Below are 26,773 nucleotides of genomic sequence, written 5' to 3' on the forward strand. Positions count from 1 at the left end.
GGTTTTACACACACACACACACACACACACACACACACACATATATATATATATATATATATATATATATATATATATATATATATATATATATATATATATATATATATTCTTTTTTGAATTATTAGCCCAGGCACAGGTCAATGACCCAAATCAGGGCCTGGCGGCGAAGATATATAATAATAATAATAATAATAATAATAATAATATAATAATAAATAATAATAATAATAATAATAATAATAATAATAATAATAATAATAATAATAATAATAATAATAATAATAATAACAAGGGGGTGCTGGTGGTAGAGTGGTACCGCTCTTGCCTTCGCAAGCGAGATGTCACGGGTTCGATTCCCGGGCCGGTGGAAGTTGTTTGGACACACTTCCTAGCCCCCATTAGTCCCTGTTCACCTAGCAGTACAGTAGGTACCTGTTGTAAGTTGCGAATTCGTATTCAGGGACAAGTTGTTGGAGCTTCCAATAACTTGATGACACAAGCCATTGACTCTTCAGGCTTCTACGCCCTTAACTCATGAGACATAAAGGCAAGCATGAACTTAGCATGCTTCCCTGTTGGGCGCTGTAAACGCTTCTGCGCTTCACCTTACACAAGGATGTAGGGGAGTGCCCAATAAATAAAAGAAAAAAAAAATAATAATAATAATATTATTATTATTATTAAAAAAATGTACTGTAATATAATAATATTAATATTAATAAAGAACCATAAATAAATGCAAAAAAAGATCAATAGAGAGAAACAATATATGTATGTTGTGTTGTCAAGGAAAAAGAAACAATTGAGACCCTGCAATTGTGTGTAAATGAGGCAGAAAGTAAGATCAATAACCTGGGACTTGGTCATAATTTTTGTGATACCAAATGGCAGCAGGGTCTACCATTAGACAACACATTATGCTTCCAATATCTTCCCGGGCGGTAGTACCTCCCTGTTTGATAGCTGCCAAAACGGGAACAAATAGCTTTTTAACCCCTGCATTTTCCTTCCATATAACATAATAGTCATCGATATCGTGCTTGAGCATTTGGTTCGTGTTTGTTATATACATAGTGATACTTTCCAGGTCCTATAAATTCAGTTACCTTTAACTTTCATTTTCTTTTATAGTTGTTTTTATTTATCATAGCATATTTATAGACTGGTTAAGTAAGCTGAACAAAGTATACATCACAAGTTTCTTCCGGGAAATACCAGAGTTACTATTAAAATTGATACAAATATTCTCGAGAACGCAATGTCCATTTTCTATGAATTTTGGCTTGTTCAACAGATGGCAATAGTGTCGGACCTAAAGAAAATATAAAGTTTCGGTTCCTTTTGATACTCCTTGCGTGGTAATAAATTAATGGCGTACATTTTGAATGGAAATAGGTTCTCAGTGGACCCACCTTCCTTAACTTGTTTGTCTAGTGTTAATGGGTGGCTATTAGGTAAATAGGTATATGTTTGGGGTTCGGTAATCGTTAATGCGCCTTTATTGTTGTTGAAATGTTCTATGACTTAAGCCAATTTCAATTTTATATATCCTTGTATATTTATGTGCGATGTGTCCAAGTTTGGTTTATAGTTAGTACGGCAACTATGACCACAATAATAAGAATAAGATCTGCTCATTGAAAATATATTAATATACAAAATTTAATATGTGATAATAATGATGTATGAATATGTCTTCTTTCAACGAACAGTAAAGCATACGAGTATATTAGTACTGCATAAGGTGTTAATTCAGTGGATATAAATGTTCATTGCTTATAAACTTTGGACAGACGCAGTCACACAAGTTTCCTCAGACTGTGCATAACATTTGGCCTTTTTCATCTCGGCGACACTTTCTCAACTGCTGTACATGATAGTATGTTACCACATTTAGCTTGAGTGTTTGACAGAGCAGTGTAGAAATATATCAGTGCCTATTAGGTGAAATACAGTTGGGTGTCTTATCTTCAGGTTAAATAAGCTAGGTGGTTATCCTTCAGGTTAAATAGGCCGGGGCCGCTAATCAGTGATTTGTTTAATGAAATCCTAGACTTGGGCCATACTAATATTTGACCATGAAGTAATCGTATAACTTGTTAGGTTAAGTTAAGTTCATGTCAGGTTAGGTTAGGTTAACGTTATGTTAGGTGAGGATTATATTATGTTAACTTTATTTCACTTAGAATGTTAAATTAATTTTTTCAAAGTTTATGTTAGGTTAACTTTATATGCTTTTGATGTCATAGTAGGTTAAATATTAAGTTAGGGGATGTTAGCTGAAAACATTATAAGGTTAGGTTAAGACTTGTGTTAGGTTAATATTATATTAGGTTGAATTTATGTTAGGCTACCGTTACTTTAGGTTAATATTAAACTACCGCCATTGCTCTTACTGAAGAACCGAAGGAATACAGTGTAGACTATTCCATTATGTAGGCAAATAATTATCTTTTGCTGCAAAATAACCAATGTGCTGCCTTGAGAAATTATTCTTAGATATATAAAGTGTGATATCAATAACCTGCTGACTATTATGAGTTGCTCTTTTTGAGTAATCTGGTGTTATCGCACATTGTAAGGCGCAATGGGCCTAATTAGTTACACTGTATACTTCACTCGGACAGAAAATCCTAATGGCTAACTATAAATCTGCTAAAGGTTTTAATAAGAAGTGATGGAATATGAAATTAGACAATGGAAAAACATACAGTGGCATCAATAAAATAAAACCAGTGGCATATGTACAGTTAATTAATTGCGTCCAGAATTCAACAAATATTAAATAATACAGAAATACTGTTAAATGATTCGTTTAGTGTCTCTCTGAGCCCAAGAGTGAATTAAAAAAAATGAACTGAAGGGGAAACATTATTACGAAAGAATAAATGAAATCCCGGTCACCGATTTCAGAAAACTAAGCAGCTGGCACCTCACTCAGCTGACTGGCCTCGAGCCGTGTAAACGAATCGATGACACAGTGTCGCCACGACCTTCACCGGTGGAGGACGTCGTATAAGACTCACCTCCCTTGTCTAGCCATCCATCGCTATCCTGAGTCCATGCGTCCTGTGACCGCATATGTCAGGTGATTATAAGTGTTAGATGTGTTAAGGTACATATTGGATGGCGATGTATCACACACATAGTGGGGGATAAATCTGGATCTTGACTGAATATAAGCGCTAAAAATTCCCCCGGGTGTTATACGTTTATACCTCTTAGAACAATATCTAATCAATGTTTCTTGAGTACGAGTAAACTGTTACCGTTGACACTGACTGAGAGACCAAGAAAGGGCCTTAACGTGTGTGTTAAATCCAAGGGGTAGCAGTGTGTTGTGCGAGGTGTTGACATTAACACAACCAACAGCTGCGCCGCCACCAGTCAACACAGATGACGGTGTAAACATGAGCTACCAGCAACAAGAGGTGTGCAGTAAGTGCCAAGCCAAACCTTTAACGTACATTACTTACACACACACACACACACACACACACAAGAAGGGTAACAGGTTGACCAGGCCAGCCACCCACCCACCCTTACCTTATATCGATCAAAGCTGACCTAAGCAATGTTTTTCACCCACCTAAAACCTTTTCCTTTATATTATTTATACGGAAGCCTCCTCTCTCCTCTCTCCTCTCATCTCTCGCTTTTTACGGTGACTCGACCATTAACAAGGACAGGTGTGTAGTATTTATAGTGACAGGTGTGTAGTATTTATATTGTCAGGTGTGTTGTATGTACAGTGACAGGTGTGTATCATTTATAGTGACAGGTGTGTTGTATGTATAGTGACAGGTGTGTTGTATTTATAGTGACAGGTGTGTAGTATGTATAGTGACAGTTGTGTTGTATGTATAGTGACAGGTGTGTTGTATGTATAGTGACAGGTGTGTAGTATGTACTGTGACAGGTGTGTATCATTTATAGTGACAGGTGTGTTGTATGTATAGTGACAGGTGTGTTGTATTTATAGTGGCAGGTGTGTAGTATGTATAGTGACAGTTGTGTTGTATGTATAGTGGCAGGTGTGTATAATTTATAGTGACAGGCATGTTGTATGTATAGTGACAGGTGTGTAGTATTTATAGTTACAGGTGTGTAGTGTGCATAGTGACAGTTGCGTAGTATTTATAGTGACAGGTGTGTTGTATGTATAGTGACAGATGTGTAGTATGTACTGTATAGTGACAGGTGTGTAGTATGTATAGTGACAGGTGTATAATTTATAGTGACTGGTGTGTTGTATGTATTGTGACAGGTGTGTAGTATGTATAGTGACAGGTGTGTAGTATGTATAGTGACAGATGTGTAGTATGTATAGTGATATGTGGATGATTTACAGTGACAGATGTGGATGATTTGCAGTGACAGGTGTGGATTTATTTACAGTGGCAGGTGTGGATAATTTACAGTGACAAGTGATGACATGCTGGGATTGACAGAGGTTTACAGTGGCAGGTGTGGACAGACTAGGTTTGAGTAGTCATCGTAGTTAAGGGATTAAGTCAATGTAGTCAAGGGATTAAGTCAACGTAATCAAGGGGTTAAATCATCGTAGTCAAGGGATTAAGTCAACGTAGTCAAGGGTCAAGGGGTTAAGTCATCGTAATTAAGTGTCAAGGGATTAAGTCATCGTAGTCAAGGGATTAAGTCATCGAAGTTAAGGGATTAAGTCAACGTAATCAAGGGGTTAAGTCATCGTGGTCTATAGGTGTGTACTCTTAATAGCCACACATATATACAGCCTACTCATTTAGAAGTTCTGTATACACGTTCGTACATATTCGTAGGCCTTCATGTATACATTGTAAGTAGGTAGTAGGTAGCAGGCATCTATCAAACAGGGAGGTACTACCGCCTGGGAAGATATTGGAAGCATAATGTGTTGTCTAATGGTAGACCCTGCTGCCATATGGCATCATGAAAATTGTGACCAAGTTCCAGGTTGCTGATCTGACTTTCTGCCTCATTTACACACAATTGCAGGGTCTCAATTGTTTCTCTTACTTTGACAACACAACATACATAATGTATATCGTTTCTGATTCTTGATTTATTTTTCTCGTTTTTTGTATTTATTTATGGTTATTATTATTTTTAGTATATTAATTTTATTTTTAGTACAGGTATTTTGTTATTATTTTTGAATTATTATTATAATAATAATATTAGTTATTATTATTACTATTATTATTCATCATCATCATCATCATCATCATCATCATCATCATCATCATCATCATCATCATCATCATCATCATCATCATCATCATCATCATCATCATCATCATCATCATCATTATCATTATCATATTTTCGCCCCCCCCCCAGGCCCTGATATGGGTCAGTGACCTGTGCCCGGGTGAGCTAATCCCTGTAAAAAAAAGTGTCTACATTTTAGCCCTATATGTTTATATTCTAGACGTACACGTGTACACTTCAAGACACGCAGGTGCAGAGCTTATACAAAACTCAAATTTGATTTTTTTATAGTTATACTTGTACAAGTGTCAACGATACACATAAACACGCTTATCACCACTCATTTATTGCTGATGGGGTCGTGTAACCAGTGGGGTTCCCCAGGGGTCAGTACTAGGCCCACTCTTGTTCATAATCTACATAAACGATCTAGATACTGGGATCAGCAGTGACATAAGCAAGTTTGCGGATGACACCAAAATAGGGCGGCAGATTAATTCAGGGCAGGATGCAAATGCATTACAGGAGGATCTAAATAAACTGGAGGGGTGGTCTGAAAAATGGCAAATGAAATTCAACACCAGCAAGTGCAGCATACTTAATATTGGAAGAACAAATACTGTCAATATATACAGCCTTAACAACATCAACCTAGAGAAGTCGACTTGTGAAAGAGACCTAGGGGGTACTTGTAAGCACGGTCCTACGGCCTAAAACAGTGCATTAATGTTCGAAATAAGGCAAACAGAGTATTAGCTTTTATATCTGGAAGTGTAAGTAATAAGAGTGCAGAGGTCTTATTGCAACTATATCTTGCGTTAGTCAGGCCGCACCTCGATTATGCGGTTCAGTTCTGGTGCACTTATTATAGAATGGATATCAATTCACTAGAGTCGGTGCAGCGAAGAATGACGAAAATGATTCCGGGACTTAGAAACCTTCCATATCAGGATAGGTTAAAGAAAATAAACTTGCATTCCCTAGAAAGACGAAGAGTGCGGGGAGATATGATGGAAGTATTTAAGTGGGTGAAAGGAATCAATAAAGGTGATATAGATAAAGTTCTTATAATATCCGAGCAGGATAGGACTCGGAACAACGGATTTAAGTTGGATAAGTTTAGGTTTAGAAGGGAGATAGGAAGGAACTAGTTCACAAATAGGGTGGTGGACGAGTGGAACAAGCTTAGCAACTTTGTAGTAAGTGCTGGAACGCTGGAAAGTTTCAAAAGGAGGCTAGATATATTCATGGATGATAGAGAGTGGTAGGAACTCGACAGGAGCTGCCATGCACAGGTCAACCGGCCTATTGCAGACTCCTTATTTTCTTATGCTCTTATGTAAGGGTTTTCTTGTTCTGTTTTATATTATTATTATTATTATTGTTATTATTATTATTATTATTATTATTATTATTATTGCTGATTTTATTACGGATACTGTTACCGTCACTGTTATTGTTACTGGTATTATTATTGTTGTTGTTTTAAATGTTAACAGTACTGAAAGATTAACGTGACATTTACCGTTATTCTATTTTTAGTGGAGTTTATCCGGGAAAGGTTATGTTACGTAAGGGGCTTGTGTGTTTGTGTGTGTACAGGGACCCTAATTATAAGGAGGGGACAAAACCTGTTGGTGGGAAGACTAGTGACGCGGTAAGGATTAAACCCATATAACTGTGTGAGAACATGTGCGGACGAATGTTCAGGGTTACCACAAGCGTACAGTACACCAGACACTTCATCACTTCTGGTCCAAAGGGGCGGGTCCTCATTGAGTCAATAATAATAGACGCTAACCTGACCTAACCATTACACTGAAAACCCAGTAAGAGTGATATGCCCTTTGATTTTATTCCCATGTGACAAAACAGGTTATCTCAACAGATTTGGCTAGATAAATACGTCGTTATAGTTAGGTTAGAAGACCAGGTTATTGAGGGTTAACTGAATACACTGAGAGGTTTAGTAATTATAGGCGGTTACAGGCACACAGGTCCCGTTTTCATTTAGTTTTTGTGTTAGAGACTTATCAAACAAGTTTCGCATGTACGAGGCCGATTTTGGTCATAATTGAAGAGCGGACGCGGTGTGCTACATTGTTTGAAATAAAAAAATATGATCGGGGTGTAGGAGGAAAAAGAGAGAGTTAGTGTAAAGTAACAAGAAAGTGTGCGTATGAATTTTGGTTATTATAAAGACTCTACTGGATGATTCATAAGTTGTCTAAGGCGAATCGACTGTTTCCCTTGTCATATCTTGGCATGGAACGGCGACGTCTGATTGGTTAATTCGCTAATCAGAAAATAGCGGGTTTACAGTTCATTTTTATTTCAATCAATATAAATTATTATTGAGATCATACGCTCATATATATAAAAGGCTTATAACGGTAAATAATAGTGTTTATTGCTAGATTCATGTGTAAATTAATTAATGCATTTATAAAGATAATTATTTGTACGTCATTCAGCAAGACATTTGTGGCAGTGAGACGCTGCTTGCTCTCACCAATGCTGTACACCTCTTTGTGAATATTATTAGTGCATGTTTATTTATATTCTTAACCCCTTGAGTACGATGAAGTAAAATCCTTGAGTACGATGAATTAGTCCAGAGTAAGATATCTTAACCCCCTAAGTACGGTGAGTTAACCCCATTGAGTACGATGAGTTAACCCACTTGAGTACGAGGAGTTAACCCCCTTGTGTACAATGATTTTAACCCCTTCGAGTACAATGATTTTACCCCCTAAGTACACTAGTATTGTACTAAAAATGTTATCGTACTAAGGAGTTACCCTTTTTTTTTTTACAATAGCCAAGACACGTTCATTTTTTGCATGACCCTGTTGTGTAAGCTAGATGACAACAGCGAGCCAGTGTAATCAAACCTAACTAGTTACCCAAGATCAATAAGTGCACACAAGTTGGCTCATATCTGCTGCTGTCAAGTAATGTTTATTTTACACACACGCTACACACCACCACCACCACACTACACTTCAGTTAAGAGCCAGAACCCACACTAATTGGACAGTTTTGAAATAAAGTTTTGTTAACGAAGACGGTAAAATTATCCAAGCTTTCTAAAATAAAAGTAAAAATTAAACCATTTTGATTATATCTGTGAAGGTGAAAATATTCCTCATTATGATGTAGACAGTTGAATGGTATAATGATTTAGGGGGGTTAATCACGTATTTATGTATAAGATATGATGCGTGTGTACGTTATGCAGTGTCACGGTTTTGAAATTCGAGATGGCATTAGCATGGTGGTATAGGTGGCGGCGTTAGAGGATGGTCGTACGCTATCTGCTGTCCCGCCACCCAAGTAACTCAGTGTACAATACAATACAAATAATATGTGTAAAAGTCACCAACAATAAAGTACATATGGTAGAAATTTGAGAATAAGTCACAAAAACATGTTTCCATTGTGGTGGTCAGCAAGAACTGGTACTGTTATCATGTACAGGAACAAAAAGTACCTTACAGTTCTTCAGTATAATACCTTCTTATTGGTAAAAAAAAAATATTTTGAACTGTTATAATAAATACCAGCATTATATTCTTAAGATAAGGGCATTGTAGAGTCAGTTGAGGGTTCTGAGTTGTTTCTCTAAATAACATCAGCTGGGTTATTACCGAGGCTACACAGATAAGAAGGAATGGCAGTCACCGGATATGTCTCTGCTCCTTCCCTTAACTGATAAACTATATCACTAAGGGCATATAACCGAAGATTCATCCAAAGGTTCTTAAGAGTAATAATTTACCCGTAAGATGTAAAATTATTGGTTGTATTGTTGATATAATTAGTATCACAATTACATAGACTATCGTTACTCGTTCAGATAAGAGACAAGATATAACCAAAGTGTGTGTAGAGGAAAGTCTAGCGAACTGACACGATGGATGTTCGTTTATGTACCGGGGAAATAAAAACACTAGTGCCTGGTAAATGTTTATCAGTGCTATCAGTCGTGTCACCGTGAAGAACGTCAATGTCATAACAGTAAGTGCTGGATTCATTCTCCTTGGGTATATCAACAAAATTTCGGAGCTCGTGACGTCACTAGTGCCTACTTCTCTCTGCCCTAGATCACATATTATATAGATAATAAATTTTAGCCTTATCTATATTACCCATATTTTTAATATGACATAAGCACCCAAAAACTGAGCAAGTACTCGGCATGCTTGTTGTTGTTGACTTGTGCAGGCAATAGTGACGTCACAAGCTCCGAGAGGTTCCCTTTGCTTTGATGAGTGAGCAGACCTTACAATTATTCTACATACCTTCGGGCAAGGAATATCTAATAAGGAAGCTCAACTGACACACATTCTCATTATTTTTAAAAAGGTCCCAAATTTTTACTACAGCGCCACCTGTTATTGAGTAAATATACTACTCAGAGAATGGATTGGGTAAACTAAAATAAGTTACTCACAGAAAATGGTCCAAAGCAATCATAGAATTATATATATATATATATATATATATATATATATATATATATATATATATATATATATATATATATATATATATATATATATATATATATATATATATATATATATATATGCAAATAAATCACTGTAGGTGCGCGTGATCTAGGTATATGCTGATAACCACAAGGAAAGAAGAAAACACGATATATGGGTGAATTGTGGTGGTAAGGAAACACATAATGCAGCAGGATTCTCTTACGTTTCGGGGTTGTGTCTTCTTTAGAGAATGACACAAAACAATTAACTAAAAGGCAAGTGACGGGTATGAAGAAGGTTCAGCTGGACGTCTCTTTAAAATAAAATGTAATTACTACAAAATTATTCAAAATGCTAGATTAGGTAAAGTTAGTTTAAATTAGCGTTAGGATGGTTAATCTTAAGGTGAAATAAGCTGAGGAAACTAACCTTCACGTGACACGAAAATATAGATAAACGGAGAACAAATAGGCGAATGTGTTAATAAAATATGTGTTTAAGAATCTCCGCAGGGGATGCAAGGATTAAGATAGTGTACTGGGGTTCAAGGAGCCAACACTTTTAGCCTTGAGAACCAGTGGAGGTACAGTACAAGGTTATGGTATGGTCGCCAACATCTTATCAACTACTGCGGCGAGTTTAAGTTTTTGTGACACGTGGTGACGCTGTTGCTATTCTAAACTGACAAGAAATTGTTTTTTCTCTCACGAGATCTGTGTCAGCGTGACGTCAGCTAGGAACTAACGCGAGTTTAGTCATGTGTGTGTGTGTGTTTTTACCATGTTTCCGGCGTGTTGTTTTTAAGAATAAGAAACGGATTTAAACTTGAGGTTCTCGGTAAACTTGACTGGCTGTGTATGTGCTTTGGAACTCTGGGTAACACTTGTAATTGTTTATAAAATGGCTAATACAATAGTCAGCCTTTTCCGTTTGTGTGTAGGAGTTGCCGCAGGGAGTACAGCGAGGGCGAAATGTTCTGACGTGGCTTGACTAGTCCCCCTGATGCGATGGTCTTTGTTGTATCAATATTTCAAAGGTGTATCGTGTGTGTAAACGAAACTCCATGACTACGGTACTTATTCTATGGCGTCACTGTTCACTAGTTTTCTAATTAAACCTAACCCAATCCTATAATTCCGTAATCCGATCCCATATATACCTAATCACATCCATATACTGTAAACTAATCATCTATTTCAACCTTGTAACTTAATCTCATAATCCCGTAACCCAATTCAAATACACTTTAATTAATCCTATAAAAATTAGCGCGTCTGACTGACTTGACTGACTCACACATTTACTGGTGACTGAGACAAACTTGTTGAACCGACAGCTCTCAAGGATTGTACTGGATAACGTCGAGTAGTATAGAATGTGATTTTTTTTTGGGGGGGTAATGTGTTTTATGTGTTTAAAACTGGCAGTACATTATTGTTGACATTTTTGTGAGTGGGTTTAAGGTTGTAATGTATATATGCAGGACTAAGCGCCTCTCATTTTGGTGGTTTTATGTGTGTGGTTATTGTTTGAACATAAGAAAATAAGGAGTCTGCAATAGGCCGGTTGATTATTATTATTATTGTTATTATTATTATTATTATTATTATTATTATGTCTAAGTAATTGTTGTTCTTTTATAGCAAAATTTTATGTTATTATTTTTTGGATAAGACGGTGGTAGACACGTTGGAAATATTATACGTGGATCCATAAATTGTTGTACCTGAAAGCTGTGATCAGTAATGGCGTTGTCATGACTAATACTGTTTTTTTTTCAGATATTTAATTATGGTAAAATATAACTAAAATTGACAGGAAAAAATTACAATTAATTGATCTGTCGGTTTCTGCAGATAGAAACAGAGAAAAGGAAGTGAAAAAAAATAAACAGTGACAGTAGCGATAACCTAAACATACAAGAAATAAACAATATAATTACGAGAAGTTGGTAAAAAAAAAGCATAAACTAAAACAGGAAAGTATCAGTGGCAATAAACAAAAGACGGTCGGTTAGAGAAAAAGCTATTAACATTCAACAGAAGATACACTACCGAAGAAGGAAGAGGTTCTGGAGGATGAAGTGTGACAAAGGAGGTCAGGAGCGGTGTGTGGTGGTGGCCTAACATCACTTCGGGGTCACCAGGATTAACGCTCGTCACAGACACAGCAGCAGCAGTAGTAGTAGTAGTAGCCACCAGCGGAGTCCGAGCCTTATACAGCTTCTGAAAACTGGCACATGTATATAACGGTTAGGTAAGTGAGCTCCCCTATATTATTATTATTATTATTATTTTTGTTGGTGGTTATTATTAATGTTATTGTTGGTTATTAATATTATTATTATTATTACATTATTATTATTATTAGTGTTATTGTTGGTTATTATAGTTATCATTGTTATTATTGTAAGTTATTGTTCGTATTATTATTATTATTGTTGGTTATTATTATTATTATTAGTATTGTTATTATCACTTATTATTATTAGTGTTATTGTTGGTTATTATTATTATTATTATTGTTATCATTGTTATTGTTGTAGGGGTTATTGTTTGTATAATTATAAGGTATGGCTTAAAATGAAGAGTTGTTTGAAAAAAAAAAACTGGTCTAGATCTTTTCGTCAGTGTTCTGTGGTACAGGCTGTCGATGCCTTAGTTTTGCACGTAAACGGATTACTGGTGTGGTGTGATGTGCCATGAAACCATTTTTTTTACATTAGTATTTCGTTACCTTATAAGCTGGCCTCTGGAAATTGCAGAAACAGTGTCTTGGGTGGGGTTAAGTTAGGAAAGCGTTAGGGTGGTTAATCTTCAGGTGAAATAAGCTTGGTGGGGGGAATCTTCAGGTGATCCCATCTTATTAAGTTACACACACATTCCCAGCTGGTGTGGACTGGGGGAATACTCCAGATGCGAACCAGCGACTCTTAGTACAGGAGGCGAGTGTTGTATTCACTCGGCCGCCGCACAAGAAGATTGTTACCAACACGAGCTAACACACAGTAGAAATCTTCCTTGTATATATATTTTCTTTTTATACAGAGCAAACAGATAACATATTTAACATGGTAATACAGTATATCTCTGGTTGTCTATGGATGGTGAGAATGTTACTTGTGTAGCCTCGTGTACTGTAACAAATTTAACATCGTGATACCATATTGACCCATGTTACTAATATCACAGGTCAATTAGTATAAACTTTTTATTTATTTTTTATTTATCTTTTTTGCCACTGCCCCCCACCTCCCCACCCCCCAACCCTCCCGTTAGACCGTATTGCCAACAAGGATTATACCGAAGACGCAGACTCGGGACCATAACTTAAATAACAGCAACAATGGAAGATCACGTGATACTCGAACGTGATGGTACTGGAACGTGATGGTACTGAACGTGATGGTACTGGAACGTGATGGTACTGAACATGATGATATCGGAAATGATGATGATAATTTCGAACGTGATGGTACTGAACGATGGTACTGAACATGATGATACTGAACATGATGGTACTGGAACGTGATGGTACTGAAAACGATGGTACTGAACATGATGGTACTGAAATATGATGGTACTGAACATAATGCCACTGAACGTGATGGTACTGAACATGATGGTACTGAACGTGATGGTACTCGAACATGATGGTACTGAACATGATGGTACTGAACGTGATGGTACTGAACATGATGGTACTGAATTATTACAGGTGGTAGTGTACAAAGTGTGTGTGTTGCGTGATGATGGGTGTTGTGTTATACCGATTTACAATACTTACCTGTGGCTCCTTTGTTTTAATTACCAGGTGGAGTGTGATTTATGTGTCGCGTTATCCTAGTGTGTGTGTCTGTATTATGTATGTATGTATATGTCTGTGCATGTATGTATCTCTCTCTCTCTCTCTCTCTCTCTCTCTCTCTGTTTATGTACATCTTTGTCTGTACATGTGTGTGTGTGCCTGTTTATGTACGTGTTTGTGTATGTATGTGTCTGTATGTATATGTCTGTCTGTATGTATGTGTATGTATATGAGTATTTAATGTGTCTGTATTAATTATGTTTGTGTGTATGTATTATATATGTGTCTGTGTATGTATTATGTATATGTGGTTGTGTATTATGTATATGTGTATGTCTATATGTATGTATGTGTGTGTGTATATGTGTGTATGTGTCTCTATGTATGTATATGTGTGTGTGCAGTATATATTAATACACTGACACAAGCTAAAGTCACTACACTGTACTGCATCATGGGAGGTTGGGCGTACAAACTCGTTATGGGCGTTGTTTATTTACCTACGTCACACCTCCAAGACCTCAATTGACCTCCAAGACCTCAAGTGGCCTCCAAGACCTCAAGTGACCTCCATGACCTCAAGTGGCCTCCAAGACCTCAAGTGACCTCCAAGAACCTCAAGTGACCTCCAAGACCTCAAGTGGCCTCCAAGACCTCAAGTGGCCTCCAAGACCTCAAGTGACCTCCAAGACCTCAAGTGGCCTCCAAGATCTCAAGTGACACCCAAGATTTCATGTGACCTCCAAGATTTCATGTGACACCCAAGATTTCATGTGACCTTCAAGATCTCAAGTGACCTCTAAGACCTCAAGTGACCTCCAAGACCTCAAGTGACCTTCAAGACCTCAAGTGACCTTCAAGACCTCAAGTGACCTTCAAGACCTCAAGTGACCTCCAAGACCTCAAGTGACCTTCAAGACCTCAAGTGACCTCCAAGACCTCAAGTGACCTCTATACATATTGATTGGAAACATAAACATGAACTTTAACAGAGAAATGAGTTCTTTTGTTGACTTTAGGTTTGAGTGGTCGAGGCATTGGTCTAAAAATGGCTCCTCTAACCTAAAATGGCTCTCCTCTGGTGTAAAATGGCTCTCTTCTGTGTCTAAAATGTGTGTGTGTGTGTGTGTGTGTACCTATGTGTGTGTGGATCTTTAATTAGTAGTTGCTATTGTTAACCTTTTGTATTCTGTCTCTCTCTCTCCTCTCTCCCTGTTAACCTTTAATAAACATTATCTTATCACTAATGACACACTAAAGCTGTCGACGCTACGATAATTTCACCATCAGGACACGGGATAATATGGGACACGGGATAATATGGGATGGGATATTGACATATGGACACGGATAATAGACATGGATATGGGACACGGATAATATGGGACATGGGATAATATGGGACATGGGATAATATGGGACATGGGATAATATGGGACATGGGATAATATGGGACATGGGATAATATGGGACATGGGATAATATGGGACACGGATAATATGGGACACGGGATAATATGGGACATGGGATAATATGGGACACGGGATAATATGGGACACGGGATAATATGGGACACGGGATAATATTGTGTTAACTGTTTTAAATTATAAAACCAAAAAAACCAATGTATATATATAAATTGTGTTTTTAATAGTATGACAGGTAGGAAATCCAAGTTAAGCCATTAAATTCAAGTAATGGCGTCGTAAAGCTATTAAAGAGTGGTTGTAATTTTTGTTTTAACCTTCTCTGTATTCCTATTTCTTCCTTGTGAGTAGATGTTTGTGGGCTTAGGTTAGGTTAGGTTTGGTTAGGTTAGGTTTGGTTAGGTTAGGTTTTGGTTAGGTTAGGTTGGGTCTCATCACCCTTGGCTAAACATCAACATTCATCCTCTGAAGCTGTCGTTCATTACTCCGTTCCTGGTGTATTGAGACGCTTATACGTTACATTATACTTAGCATTCTGACTTAACCTAACCAAAACTAACGTAACCTAACGTAAACTAACGTAGGTGTTTTATGTAGGTAATGGAGAGTTAATGTAGAGTTTTAAAGTTAAGTTAGGTTAGATTATGAAAAGTTAGGTTAGGTTAGAACTATAAAAGGTTAGGTTAGGTTATGTTAGGTTATACTAGATTCCTTTAGGTTATATTAGGTTATACTAGATTCCTTTAGGTTATATTAGGTTATACTAGATTCCTTTTGGGTTATATTAGGTTATACTAGATTCCTTTAGGTTATATTAGGTTATACTAGATTCCTTTAGGTTATATTAGGTTATACTAGATTCCTTTAGGTTATATTAGGTTATACTAGATTCCTTTTAGGTTATATTAGATTCCTTTGGGTTATACTAGATTCCTTTAGGTTATATTAGGTTATACTAGATTCCTTTAGGTTATATTAGGTTATACTAGGTTCCTTTAGGTTATACTAGATTCCTTTAAGTTATATTGGTTATACTAGATTCCTTTAGGTTATATTAGGTTATACTAGATTCCTTTAGGTTATATTAGGTTATACTAGATTCCTTTAGGTTATATTAGGTTATACTAGATTCCTTGGTTATACTAGGTTATACTAGATTCCTTTAGGTTATATTAGGTTATACTAGATTCCTTTAGGTTATACTAGATTCCTTTAGGTTATATTAGGTTATACTATATTCCTTTAGGTTATACTAGATTCCTTTAGGTTATATTAGGTTATACTAGATTCCTTTAGGTTATATTAGGTTATACTAGATTCCTTTAGGTTATACTAGATTCCTTTAGGTTATACTAGGTTATACTATATTCCTTTTAGGTTATACTATATTCTTTAGGTTATACTAGATTCCTTTAGGTTATACTAGGTTATACTAGATTCCTTTAGGTTATACTAGGTTATACTAGATTCCTTTGGTTATACTAGATTCCTTTTGGGTTTATACTAGATTCCTTTTAGGTTATACTAGGTTATACTAGATTCCTTTAGGTTATATAGGTTATACTAGATTCCTTTAGGTTATACTAGATTCCTTTAGGTTATATTAGGTTATACTAGATTCCTTTTAGTTATATGGGTTATACTAGATTCCTTTAGGTTATACTAGGTTATACTAGATTTCCTTTAGGTTATACTAGGTTATACTAGATTCCTTTGAGTTATACTAGGTTATACTAGATTCCTTTAGGTTATGTTAGGTTATACTAGATTCCTTTGGGTTATACTAGGTTATACTATATTCCTTTAGGTTATACTAGGTTATACTGTTTTGGTTATACTATATTCCTTTAGGTTATATTAGGTTATACTAGATTCCTTTAGGTTATACTAGGTTATACTAGATTCCTTTAGGTTATACTAGATTCCTTTAGGTTATACTAGATTCCTTTAGGTTATACTAGATTCCTTTAGGTTATACTAGGTTAGGTTAACTAAAGAGACTGTGTCGTGACGTGTATATACTCCCACAGATCGAGATATAATCATCAGCTCAGATAAAACTAATCATGTTTATGTCGGCTGTTGATATTAATTCCTCTACGCTGCCACATTACATCTTGTCAGGAAAAATTAATTAGAGTTTTACCCCCAAGAGCTGTCAGTGTGTCTGTCAGTGTGTCTGTCAGTGTGTCTGTCAGTGTGTCTGTCAGTGTGTCTGTCAGTGTGTCTGTCAGTGTGTCTGTCAGTGTGTCTATCAGTGTGTCTGTCAGTGTGTCTGTCAGTGTGTCTGTCAGTGTGTCTGTTAGTGTGTCTGTCAGTGTGTCTGCAGAGTGTGTCTGTAGTGTGTCTAGCAGTGTGTCTGTCAGTGTGTCTGTCAGTGTGTCTGTCAGTGTGTGTCTGTAGTGTGTCTGTCAGTGTGTCTAGCAGTGTGTCTGTCAGTGTGTCTGTCAGTGTGTCTGTCAGTGTGTCTGTCAGTGTGTCTGCAGTGTGTCTGTCAGTGTGTCTCTGTCAGTGTGTCTGTGTGTGTCTAGCAGTGTGTGTCAGTGTGTCTGTCAGTGTGTCTGTCAGTGTGTCTGTCAGTGTGTCTAGCAGTGTGTCTGTCAGTGTGTCTGTCAGTGTGTCTGTCAGTGTGTCTATCAGTGTGTCTGTCAGTGTGTCTGTCAGTGTGTCTAGCAGTGTGTCTGTCAGTGTGTCTGTCAGTGTGTCTGTCAGTGTGTCTGTCAGTGTGTCTGTCAGTGTGTCTATGATGTGTCTGTCAGTGTGTCTGTCAGTGTGTCTGTCAGTGTGTCTGTCAGTGTGTCTGTCAGTGTGTCTATCAGTGTGTGTCTGTCAGTGTGTCTGTCAGTGTGTCTGCAGTGTGTCTGTCAGTGTGTCTAGCAGTGTGTCTGTCAGTGTGTCTGTCAGTGTGTCTGTCAGTGTGTCTATCAGTGTTTCTGTCAGTGTGTCTGTCAGTGTGTCTGTCAGTGTGTCTGTCAGTGTGTCTGTCAGTGTGTCTATCAGTGTGTCTAGCAGTGTGTCTGTCAGTGTGTGTCTGTCAGTGTGTCTGTCAGTGTGTCTGTCAGTGTGTCTATCAGTGTGTCTATCAGTGTGTCTGTCAGTGTGTCTCTGAGTGTGTCTGTCAGTCTGTCTCAGTGTGTCTGTAGTGTGTCTGTCAGTGTGTTCTGTCAGTGTGTCTGTCAGTGTGTCTGTCAGTGTGTCTGTCAGTGTGTCTGTCAGTGTGTCTATCAGTGTGTCTATCAGTGTGTCTATCAGTGTGTCTGTCAGTGTGTCTGTCAGTCTGTCTATCAGTGTGTCTAGCAGTGTGTCTATCAGTGTGTCTGTCAGTGTGTCTGTCAGTGTGTCTGTCAGTGTGTCTATCATGTGTGTCTATCAGTGTGTCTATCAGTGTGTCTGTCAGTGTGTCTGTCAGTGTGTCTGTCAGTGTGTCTATCAGTGTGTCTATCAGTGTGTCTATCAGTGTGTCTATCAGTGTGTCTGTCAGTGTGTCTATCAGTGTGTCTATCAGTGTGTCTGTCAGTGTGTCTGTCAGTGTGTGTCAGTGTGTCTGTCAGTGTGTCTGTCAGTGTGTCTATCAGTGTGTACGTTCATTTGAGTGAATATGTTCGTAATTATTAGAAATCTGTGTGTTTGTGTTTGTGTGTGTGTGTGTGTGTGTGTGTGATTCCTGGACACGAAAGCAACACGAATAGAGACAGTGTATGACCCTGAATGGCTTAATTACCGTATAATATACACTTGTTCTGGAGTAGTTAAGATGCATGGTGTTGATAAGGAGTAATTATTAAGTTGTGTTGTTGTAGTGTTGAATTGTAGTTGTTTTAGTGGTATTATTATTATTATTATTATTATTATTAGTAGTAGTAGTAGTAGTAAATAGTAGTCACGTAGTAATGGTAATAGTATAGCTAAAAACATTATCGTTAGTAGAAGTGAGGGAAAAAGGAAAGAGGAGGAGAAAGAAGGAAAAGAGGAAGAAGAGGAGGAGGAGGGAAAAGAAAAAAGGGAGGAGGAAGAAAGAAAGAGGAGGAAAGGAAAGAAAAGAAGGGAGGAGAAAGAAGAAATGAGGAGGGGGAGAAAGGAAAAGAAGAGGAGGAGGAGAACTCACTCACCTCTATACTCAATACTGTCTTAAACGGTCTACTTATGTGTCCTGTCTATTCCATTCTACCGTCAACGATGTATTTCTTTGTGTATGAACCTCTGTCCTGCGGGGCGGAGAAGTGTCAGGACCTCTTGACTGAATTACTCTGAATAGGCAAACTGTGCCTTCAGGATTTGTCAATAAATTTGCTAACTGAACTGAACCGTCCATCCATGCATTCTTCCTTCCGTCTATTTCATCTCCGTCTTTCCTCGGGTCTTATATCCGTCCGTCTGTCCGTCCGTCCGCCTTTCCATGTGTTTGTGGTGTGGTGTGCGGGTGGGTAGTGCTGTGGTGCGGTACAGTGGCGGTGGTGTGGTAGTGTGGCGGGGTGATGTGATAATGTTGTGGTGTGGCGTGTGGTGGGTGGTAGTGTGTTGTGTGGAGAGAGAGAGAGAGAGAGTGAGAGAGAGAGAGAGAGCAGGCTGTACTCTGTACTCTCTCCTGCAGCAGGGGGTCGATGTAGAACAGTACTTCACTATTCCTTTGTTGCACTCGCTAGTATTCTTTAAATTATTGATATGTAACCTCTACTCGCTGGCTCACCTCACCACCACCCCCACCACCGCCACCGCCACCACCACCATCACCACCACCACCACCACCATCACCTACCATCACTACCACCACCACCACCACCCCCACATCACTCCCATCACCACCGCCACCATCACTACCATCACTACCGCCACCACCACCGCCACCCCCACCACCACCACCACCTCCCTCCCATCACCACCACCATCACTCCCACCACCACCACCACCACCACCACCACCATCACTACCATCACTACCGCCACCACCACCGCCACCACCACCGCCACCACCCCACCACCACCACCACCACCAACTCACTCCCATCACCACCATCACCACCACACTCCCCACCACCCCCACCATCACTCCTTACCACCAATACCATCACCACTTACCACGACGCAATTTGACTCATATATGATTGACATAAACTACCGGTATATAAATTTCTATGTAAAGTATATAATATTTACTTCATATAAAAAAAGTATTTGACCGTCCCTGTGGTAACGATGGTGTGTACGTGTGGTTAATGGTGGATTGATTTTACTGTCATAGTGTGGCAGGAAGGAAAGACGTCTCAGGCAGTGTTGACATTAGTGTTTTCTTCATCTTTTTTCGTAATAAATAGCAAGTTTGGCTAATAAAGTGCACTAAACCGATATAGTTTCAAAAATACAATCATATGGACAAAATCTAGCAAGTTTGGCTAATAAAATGCTTAATGCTAAACCCAGGACTATATGGCTACAAACAACAACAACAACAGAATCAAATAGCCCCAAAATATGGAGAAAATCGCAGCTGTTTAATTTGTGTTGGTAATAATGTCATGCTGGGGAAGGATTGCCCTGTATTTGTAGTCATTAGAGAATAAAACTAAACTATATATATTATAGGGATTACAGATGTTCTCAAAACGCTGGTGTTAAAGTTGTGTTATACGGGACCACTGGATGCTGTTGAGAATTAGTGAGGATATTGAGCACACACACACACACACACACACACACACACACACACACACACACACACACACACACACACACACACACACACACACACACACACACACACACACACACATACCTGTACACCCCTCCACACACATTCTACTACTACTACTTTGCTGTCACTCGGAATCGAGTATGACGATCATCCAGCTATAGTACAATGATGTGAGTTATTAGGGATGTCACCTTCGTTGGTGAGCTCTGAGGTTGATACGGGACCGGCTCTGTCGTCCACAGATGTTGCACCTGTGGAGGGCTACAGCTAGGGCGGCGGCAGCGTCTTTCCGGCGTTGGCGTTTGTCTGCCTCGGTATGCAGTTGGGCTAACACAAAAGTATTGACACCTTCTCGTGTGGTGCTCCTCCAAGCGTTACGGTGTGGAGTAATCGTCTCCCAGGTGAGGGGGTCGATTTGGCACTTTTCACGTTTGTCTTAAGACTATCCTAATACCTCTTCAGTTGCTCACCAGCGTTACGTTTACTATTCGTTAGGTGACTGTAAAGTAGCTGCTTTGGCAGTCTACTGTCGTCTTTGGGGGTAACAAGGCCAGTCTAAGGTACTTGTTCATGGATAATGGTAGCCTCGATGCTCCTACAGTTGGTGTCAGCAAGAATACTGGCATTTGTTCTCTTGTCTTACCAGCGAACTCGGAGGATGGAACGTAGACTACGTTGGTGAAAAGTTTCAAGTGCCTTGAGGCGCCTCCTGTATGTGACCCATGTCTCGCCATAACAGGGTGGGGAGGACCACTGCTCGATATACGTGCAGCTTTGTAGAGATAATTTCAGCTCGCAGCTGAAGACACGGGTACGGAGTCTGCCAAAGGCTTGAGATGCACATCTGATCCGATGTTGAATCTCTTCATCGGTGTCCGCGGTGGTGGACAGGTGGGAGCCGAGATACTGAAAGTGGGTAACATTAGAGGGTACCGTTAAGGTGGATGGATGGTGGTGTGGCTGAACCAGGGTCAGGCTGAAAGAGAATCTGAGTTCTACGCATATCTACAGGATCTCCTGTAGGTCGCGTTCAGTAATGGAAGCTGCCGACTCCTTTGTTCCTACCTGGATTCGTCCTATGTTGAAAAGATCCTTTATCCAGTACTGAATGTCCACCCCGCTGGCTAATTTGGCAACCAAGATAATGGAAAAGAGAGTTGGTGCCAGTACACATCCTTGTTTTGCCCCCGTTTGGATGGGGAAGAACTCAAACTGGGTGCCATTGTGCAGGACACTGCCGTTCATGCCATCGTAGAGTTGCCTCACAATGGTGATGAATTTGGTGGCAGCCAAAATGGCTGAGGGTCCACCAGAGGCCTTCCCTGTTGACCGAGTCGAAGGCCTTGGTTAGGTCGATGAAAGCTTTGTACAGGTCACGACGCTGTTCTCTGTACTTTTTCTGTATCTGGCGGGCAGCAAAGATCATGTAAGTGGTGCCACGTGATGGTCTAAAGCCACTTTGAGATTCTGCGAGGAAGTTTTCCGCCTCAGGAAGAAGTCTGTTTAGGAGGACAGCAGCGAGATCCCACGGTAGTAGCCACGGTCTGACCTGACTCGTCTCCCTTGCTCTTATAAATATTGACAATGGAGGCGTCTTTGAGAGCTTGGGGGATTTCCTCCTTTTCCCATATATTCTCCAGGAGAGAGTGGAGACGGCTGGTAAGCAGAGGTCATCCTGCTTTAAATACCTCTGCTGGGATTTCATCAGGCCCTGAGGCTTTGTTATTTTTCATCTGTTTGATGGCAGTAGCTACCTCATCCAGGGATGGAGGATAGCTGAGGTGGGTCAGCTCTGGATACTGAGGGACCTGTTGGGTAGTCAGGACATCCACATCGGTGTTTCGGTTGAACAGCGAATGGAAGTGGCCCTTCCAGCGCCGAAGGAGGCCTTTTTCGGCTTTATTCAGGGAGTTACCGTCGGCTGAGTGAGGGGCTGCGCCATGATGGGCCAATCACACACACACACACACACACACACACAATATTCTACCCCCACACACCCCCACACTCCACACTCACCCCCACACACCCCCCCACACACACCTCACCCCCCACCACACCCCACACCACCCCACCACACCCCACCCACCCCCACACCCCCCACACCCACACTCACCCCACACTCACCCCCCCACACCCCTCACCCCACCCCCCACCCCCACACTACCCCACACACCCCCACACACCCCCCACACACACATGAATATTCTACACATCTTCCAATCAATTCGCCTCACTTATCCCACCTGTCAATATTGTAAGCTCGAAGCATCAATACACCTGAATAATTAATTAACACTCCTCCCCACCTTTGATCCACCTGAGTTTGTGCCACGATTCTCATTTCTAATCAGACCTCAAGTAAACTTATATAACTGGTCGATAAGGGCAATAGTTGGGGTACATGAACGTGTTGTTGTCTTTTAGGGGGGGCGGTGGTGGAGGTGTTTTTTTCTTTGTACAGTTGCGGTCAGAATTGCCTGGATACTTGGGAGGTGGTGTAGTGTCGGGTTAGTATGTGTGTTCTGTACCTTGAGGTCAGTAGGTGAGAAGGAGGGGGATATTTGTTGGTGTGTGTGTGTGTGTGTCTGTGTGTGTGTGTGTGTGTGTGTGTGTGTGTGTGTGTGTGAACAGCCGAGGAACATTAGTAAGCACCAAGCACCGTGACCCCAGTACAGCAAAACAAGCACCGTGACCTCAGTACAGCAAACCAAGCACCGTGACCCCAGCAAAGCACCAAGCACCGTGACCCCAGTACAGCACCAAGCCTGTGACCCCAGCACAGAACCAAGCACTGTGACCCCAGCACAGCACCAAGCACCGTGACCCCAGCACAGCAAACCAAGCACCGTGACCCCAGCACAGCACCAAGCACCGTGACTCAGCACAGCAAACCAAGCACCGTGACTTAGCACAGCCCCAAGCACCGTGACCCCAGTACAGCAAACCAAGCACCGTGACCCCAGCACAGCAAACCAAGCATCGACCCCAGCACAGCACCAAGCACCGTGACCCCAGCACAGCACCAAGCACCGTGACCCCAGCACAGCACCAAGCACCGTGACCCCAGCACAGCACCAAGCACCGTGACCCCAGCACAACACCTCCTAACCTCGTCCCTGTCCACACCAGTTTCAACATACTAGCCGGACAATCATTAACCCGTTAGCAATAGAAAGTCAGTCACATTAACCTGTTAGCAATAGAAAGTCAATCACATTAACCTGTTAGCAATAGAAAGTCAGTCACATTAACCTGTTAGCAATAGAAAGTCAGTCACATTAACCCGTTAGTAATAGAAAGTCAATCACATTAGCCTGTTAGAAATAGAAAGTCAATCACATTAACCTGTTAGTAATAGAAAGTCAATCACATTAACCTGTTAGCAATAGAAAGTCAGTCACATTAACCTGTTAGCAATAGAAAGTCAGTCACATTAACCTGTTAGCAATAGAAAGTCAGTCACATTAACCTGTTAGCATAGAAAGTCAGTCACATTAACCTGTTAGCAATAGAAAGTCAGTCACATTAACCTGTTAGCAATAGAAAGTCAGTCACTTTAACCCGTTAGTAATAGAAAGTCAGTCACATTAACCTGTTAGTAATAGAAAGTCAGTCACATTAACCCGTTAGTAAAGAAAGTCAATCACATTAGCCTGTTAGAAATAGAAAGTCAATCACATTAACCTGTTAGTAAAGAAAGTCAATCACATTAACCTGTTAGCAATAGAAAGTCAGTCACATTAACCTGTTAGCAATAGAAAGTCAGTCACATTAACCTGTTAGCAATAGAAAGTCAGTCACATTAACCTGTTAGCAATAGAAAGTCAGTCACATTAACCTGTTAGCAATAGAAAGTCAGTCACATTAACCTGTTAGCAATAGAAAGTCAGTCACATTAACCTGTTAGCAATAGAAAGTCAGTCACATTAACCTGTTAGCAATAGAAAGTCAGTCACATTAACCTGTTAGCAATAGAAAGTCAGTCACATTAACCTGTTAGCAATAGAAAGTCAGTCACATTAACCCATAGCAATAGAAAGTCAGTCACATTAACCTGTTAGCAATAGAAAGTCAGTCACATTAACCTGTTAGCAATAGAAAGTCAGTTACATTAACTGATAGCAAAGAAAGTCAGTCACTTTAACCCGTTAGTAATAGAAAGTCAGTCACATTAACCTGTTAGTAATAGAAAGTCAGTCACATTAACCCGTTAGTAATAGAAAGTCAATCACATTAGCCTGTTAGAAATAGAAAGTCAATCACATTAACCTGTTAGTAATAGAAAGTCAATCACATTAACCTGTTAGCAATAGAAAGTCAGTCACATTAACCTGTTAGCAATAGAAAGTCAGTCACATTAACCTGTTAGCAATAGAAAGTCAGTCACTTTAACCCGTTAGCAATAGAAAGTCAATCACATTAACCTGTTAGCAATAGAAAGTCAATCACATTAACCTGTTAGCAAAGAAAGTCAGTCACATTAACCTGTTAGCAATAGAAAGTCAGTCACATTAACCCGTTAGTAATAGAAAGTCAATCACATTAGCCTGTTAGAAATAGAAAGTCAATCACATTAACCTGTTAGTAATAGAAAGTCAATCACATTAACCTGTTAGCAATAGAAAGTCAGTCACATTAACCTGTTAGCAATAGAAAGTCAGTCACATTAACCTGTTAGCAATAGAAAGTCAGTCACATTAACCTGTTAGCAATAGAAAGTCAGTCACATTAACCTGTTAGCATAGGAAAGTCAGTCACATTAACCTGTTAGCAAAGAAAGTCAGTCTAACCCGTTAGTAAAGAAAGTCAGTCACATTAACCTGTTAGTAATAGAAAGTCAGTCACATTAACCCGTTAGTAATAGAAAGTCAATCACATTAGCCTGTTAGAAATAGAAAGTCAATCACATTAACTTAGTAAAGAAAGTCAATCACATTAACCTGTTAGCAATAGAAAGTCAGTCACATTAACCTGTTAGCAATAGAAAGTCAGTCACATTAACCTGTTAGCAATAGAAAGTCAATCACATTAACCTGTTAGCAATAGAAAGTCAATCACATTAACCTGTTAGCAATAGAAAGTCAGTCACATTAACCTGTTAGCAATAGAAAGTCAATCACATTAACCTGTTAGCAATAGAAGAACAATAACATTACCTAACCTCTCTGTGTTCACCTGTACAGTATATTTGTAAACAATAATGATGACGTGTATATTATTGATGACGTGAAGCGTCAAGATGATGTGCGTGTATATTATTGATGACGTAACAGCGTGAAGCAATAATGATGACGTGTGTATATTATTGATGACGTAACAGCGTGAAGCAATAATGATGACGTGTGTATATTATTGATGACGTAACAGCGTGAAGCAATAATGATGACGTGTGTATATTATTGATGACGTAACAGCGTGAAGCAATAATGATGACGTGTGTACATTATTGATGACGTGACAGTGAAGTGAGATATATAAACAATATATATATATATATTTGTTTATATATCTATATTGTTATAAAATGTATAACGAATTTTGTATAATGACACGTACATATAACAGAAAAACCTCTATTTAACGGACTGCAGGAGAGGAAAATCCGTTATATCAATCCGTTAGATAAGGAGCACCACCCAACTAAGGAATTATATGGAGAGAGGGAGAGACAGACAGACAGACACAGACAGACAGAGACACAGACAGACAGACACAGACAGACACACAGACAGAGACAGACGGACAGACACAGACAGACACAGACAGACACAGACAGCAGACAGAGACAGACGGACAGATACAGACAGACAGACACAGACAGACAGACACACAGACAGACAGACACACAGACAGACAGAGACACAGACAGACAGAGACACACAGACACACAGACAGACAGACACAGGACAGACAGAGCACATACAGACACAGACAGACAGAGACATACACAGACACAGACAGACAGAGACACAGAGACAGACAGAGACACACAGACACACAGAGACACAGACAGACAGAGACACAGACAGAGTGAGACACACAGACACACAGACAGACAGACACAGACAGACGAGACACAGACAGACAGACAGAGACAGAGACAGACAGAGACACACAGACACACAGACAGACAGACAC

At 39.5% G+C, this 26,773-nt stretch overlaps 1 protein-coding gene across 1 annotated transcript in view; it reads left to right on the forward strand.

The window, feature by feature from the left end:
- Nucleotides 1–2,989: 2,989 nt before the first annotated feature.
- Nucleotides 2,990–26,773, forward strand: part of LOC121873875 (serine/threonine-protein kinase NIM1-like) — a gene marked incomplete in the record, with an annotated part of 86,410 nt that continues 62,626 nt past the window's right edge. The window contains 2 exon segments of the mRNA XM_042377732.1: nucleotides 2,990–3,091; nucleotides 11,492–11,966.

The sequence above is a fragment of the Homarus americanus genome, unplaced genomic scaffold (genome assembly GCF_018991925.1).
Source record: "Homarus americanus isolate GMGI-L3 unplaced genomic scaffold, GMGI_Hamer_2.0 scaffold55640, whole genome shotgun sequence".
In the NCBI taxonomy this organism is placed as follows: Eukaryota; Metazoa; Arthropoda; class Malacostraca; order Decapoda; family Nephropidae; genus Homarus; species Homarus americanus.